The sequence below is a fragment of the Alexandromys fortis genome, unplaced genomic scaffold, assembly GCF_014885135.2.
Source record: "Alexandromys fortis isolate MF-2015 unplaced genomic scaffold, M_Fortis_MF-2015_v1.1 scaffold_53, whole genome shotgun sequence".
Taxonomy (NCBI): Eukaryota; Metazoa; Chordata; class Mammalia; order Rodentia; family Cricetidae; genus Alexandromys; species Alexandromys fortis.
This window is the reverse complement of record NW_026067939.1, coordinates 1,840,810-1,845,488: the sequence shown is the minus strand read 5'-3', so window position 1 is coordinate 1,845,488 and position 4,679 is coordinate 1,840,810.

Sequence of the window (4,679 nt, the reverse complement as noted above, 5' to 3'; positions counted from 1 at the left end):
GTCAAGAAACGTCAATGTCACATAAAGGATTTAAACAAGAAAAAACAGATCTCGGTTACTTAAAGATAATTAATTCACCTTTTATTTTTAAATTATGTTTTTAACTATTCTTGTTTTGTGTTTTCTTTCAATTAAAATTCCTAGTATGGACCACCTATGTGGGAAGATGTACCTTTATTGCTTTTTTACAGTAATTATTGATTTATACTTCCTTTTAATTTAAATAATTATAGTAAATCTTTAAATATTTAATGACTATCAAAGGATTTAATGGGCTGAGCCTTTGTGGATTTTGTTTTGTTTTCATTTGTGGTGTACATATGTATGTGTGTGTGTGTAACAGGAAGGCCTGTTTGTTGGGGTTTCTGTCCTATCCAATTCCCACAGCCATTAGGTCTCAAAGAATCACACAGAAGTTACATTAACCATAAACTGGCCCATTATCTCAGGCTTTGTATTAGCTCTTAAACTTATATTAACCTATTATTCTTTTCTATGTTAACCACATGGCTCAATACCTTTTTCAGCGGGGTAGGTCACATCCTGCTTCTTTGGTGTCTGGACAGGATTGCTGAAAGAGTTTCTTTCTTTCCAGAATTCTCCTGTTCTTATGCCCTGCCTCCATTTCCTGTCTGGTTGTCCCACCTATACTTCCTGCCTAGCTACTGACCAATCAGCATTTATTTAAAACATAATTGACAGATATAGAATTGTTCTCCCACACTGTGTGTGTGTGTGTGTGTAAGAGAGAGAGAGAGAGAGAGAGAGAGAGAGAGAGAGAGAGAGAGAGAGAGAGTGTGTTTGGGATCAAATCTATAACTTCACATATGCTAAGGAAGCAGTTTAACACTGAGCTATATCCCCTTCCCTGGAAGAACTTTTAAAAAAGAAATATAGCCTATAGAAATTTCCACTATAGTTTAGGCTTATATATTTCCCATATGCTTGGATTTTTAAAATAAATATAGACAGCTTCCTAAATCTTGGATTACCTACAGTGAAAATGTACCTGATGAGATGAAATTGCTTCTATCTTTTCTTTCTTTGAGATAGGGGTCTTGCTATGTGCTTATGTTGACCTTGACTTCCTAAGCTTGATGACCCCATCTAAGCCTCCTGAGTAGCTGGGTTCACAGGTGTGACCACAACACTTAACTGTCACCCAACACTGATATCAGGCGCCATTCAAAGTTTTTGTTTTGTTTTGTTTTTTCAATTGTTAAAGGCCAATAATACAGAGGTTATGTTTTCCAAGGCTTCTTTTATTCCCTGACATTTTAAAAAACATTGACTATTTAAATGAGGGTTCCTTTATCATTTAAAGGACTTATTTCTGGGAAGAAATTTTAAGAAATAATCTTGTCATCCTTTACCAAATGAGAAATTATTTCTTTGTCTTGTGGGTCTTAGAAAACCGCACTGTTATATTCAACTACTCGCCATCACAACTATGTAAGCTGTATTTATAAAGGGCATTGAAACACAATATTTTGAAAGTATGGGATAAAATGTTTTCCGACGTCACACTAAAGCTGATGTTTTAAGCATACTCTGTAGCATTATGCAGTAAAGCACCTGTGTGTTTCTCAGGCTTTGTGAAATTAAATTTCTGTCCATAACAGCAAGTTCAAAAAAAAAAAAGGAACCACTGGGATATTACACACAAAAACATGTCTGTCATGAGTTTCTCTGACATCTCATGTCAAGGACATGAACTAGTGATACTTGTTAATTTTTTTCTCATAAAACCTAAGAATGAGATATTTGAGGTATACAGCATCTTCCTAAATAATTTTCCCATTATCACTGACTTCAGCAATTCAGCCTGGGACAACAGAGCTCGAATATGCAATACTGATATTGTCTTAAAAGGGCATAATCATGTCCCATGGAAACCAATTAGTGTTCAGACAGAGATTTTTCTAAGCCATGGTAAGAAGACTGGTCCAGCGAACTTAATGGTCCAGAAAAAAACTCATCTATTGTTTGTGACATCATCTTTGAATATATCCTCTAGTACCTGAAATTACAATATTCATAAATATGCATCAAAGAAGACTATACACTTTCAAAATAAAAACCAGATAGATACATGAGGGACATTTGTGAAATTTGTCATGCTCTTATTAATACGTATTAAATATAATATCCATTATCCAAGGAGCAGCTCCCATTTTCTTCTGGCTCAAGTCACTCTAGCCTGGAATTTAAGTGTTCCCTCAAAGGTTTATCGATACAGGCTTAGTCCTTAGCCTTATGCCTATGTAGTTGAAGAATTAACATATGGGAGATGGTGGTATAATGAGAAGGTTTTTAGGTCACTGGTGACACGCTCTCAATGGAGTCAGTTGGATAGTCTCTCACTTCCTAAATGTAGAGTGAGTGGTTCTCCTCAACTACACATCGTCCACAATATGCCAGTGTAGACCCAAAGCATGTGGTCAAACTAATCATCAATCAAACTTTCAAAGTGTGAGCCAAAATGAATATTTCCATTTATTAAATTTATTGTCTCATATACTGGTTAAAGTAACAGAAAACTGAGTAACACAAGAACCTATTTCAATCCCACAGGACTCACTCACAGAACTTTGTATCCCTTCAGCTAAGAATGGACATGAGCTGCTGACTCTCTTGGGAAACATACAGACTCTCAACACCCAAGGTGACTCCTCGTCTTGGGACAGAAAAGAGTTTCAGAGGAATTCCCAGAGCCACTGTTGGCTGTAGAACATAAAACTAAGGAAGAAAGAACTGAAAGAGAAATGTCCTTAAACTACAGCCAGAGTCATGTTGAACATGACCAGTGAACATCATCTGGGACGTGATGGAAGAATGGGAGAGCTGGAACTAGGAGTAGAGAGTGAGCACAAACCAGAGGAAGCTGGAAAGCAGGGCCAGGAGTGATGCCTGAGGATGGATATTCAGCTTTGCTGGGTAGCCAAGACCTTCCCTGCAGGGAAAGTCTGCTCCAAACACTCAACATAGGAAAACGATAAGAGCTTCCTCCAAGTTGAATGTAATTCTCATGCAGTTTTACCAGCAAGTTTGACTGAATAGGGGACAAATGTTAAACTTTTTTGTATGCGGTTTCCTGTATGTAAAGGATATGATGATATCATTTTGTTTAAGTTTCATGGTTAAAGTTATCATTTATCTATCTATCTGTTGAAATAAAAATATAATTATTCCCTTTTCTCTCTCCAACCCTTCTCAATTACCCTTATTAATCTCATGCCCTCCATTTCTTTAACTATTGTTACAGGCACACACACACACACCACACATACGTCCCCATTTCTGTCATATGTGTGGTAGTGTGTGGTGTATGTTGTTTATGTGTGTGTGTGAGAGAGAGAGAGAGAGACAGAGACAGAGAGAGACAGAGAGAGACAGAGAGAGAGCAGTCAGCATCTCTGGAATCAAACACATACAAGTAAGGTTATATAGGCTGTGTAGTTCATATTTATAATTCTTCCTAAAAAATACTTTTTATGTATTATTTGGGGAAGGTTTAGAGTTGTAGTATTTAAAAGGGAAAAACCTTTAAACCATTTTCTTGTACGAGGACGTCAACTCCCCAAGTTCCCTCACTGCAAGGCTGGAAGCAAACCACTGAAACGCCATGGATGGAGGCTGGCAGCCAGAGCTCAGTTTCACACCTTAATATCATCAGTATTTGGGAAAGAAATGCCATTATGGAGCATTTAAAAAATCGATAGGTTGGCATTAGAGAAACTCCCAGTGACAATGGGACTATAAATTATAATAATGCAATAAAAGTTAACTTTGAGCACTTATACTCCTGGTACTCAGTGTAGATGATTTCATCTTTCTGTTTTTCTTTCTTTATTTATTTACTTTTCTTTCTTTTGTTCTTTCATTCTTTCTTGGTGTGCTGTTGTTGTTGTTAGACAGGGCTGCACTCTGTATTCCTAGCTGAGTTGGAACCCCCTATGTAGACCAGGCTAGTCTGGAATTCACAGAGATCTGACTGCCTCTGACTCAGAGTTCAGGATCAAAGGAGTGAGCCACCACCTATGACCTGATTACATGTTTTTTTGTTATTGTTGTTGTTTGTTGGCTTCTAAATAAAAAATAATGTAAGGTAAGTGTCATTTTATTTTCCATTTGAAAGATGATGAAACAGAGGTCCAAGAGTCGGGGGTATCCAGTGAATCTGACCCTTTGTTTTCTTGTCACCACACACGATGGCATCCACTGTTCTGAATACTCAATGGCCTGTAAAATACTAGCATCTGAAATAAGCATGCATATAATGTGAAAGTTCGTCAATGTCAGTTCATGATATCAACAGTTTTATTGAAACAACATGTTTTTGCTTAACATGCTAAACTCTCAAGGATCAGAGATGAACTATTCCCTTACAGAAGAGGTATTGGAGCCACAGATGGCTTTGATAATGCATACAGGCATGAATATTTCTTTGAGTGTAGCATTTCCTTCAATTATCTTTAGATATCTTCCTGTATAAAAAGAGACTAAAAGATTCCAATAACACAGAATGTAATTAGCACACAATGATTTATAAGGCACGTCGGCATTTTCACCCACACAGTTTCCATGTGAAAGTTTTCTCTTGGAGTCTGACAAAACCAAGGGAAAAGTGAGGGTGAACCTTCTGAAAGTGAATGTGGAGATGTTAAAGCCTTCAGAAA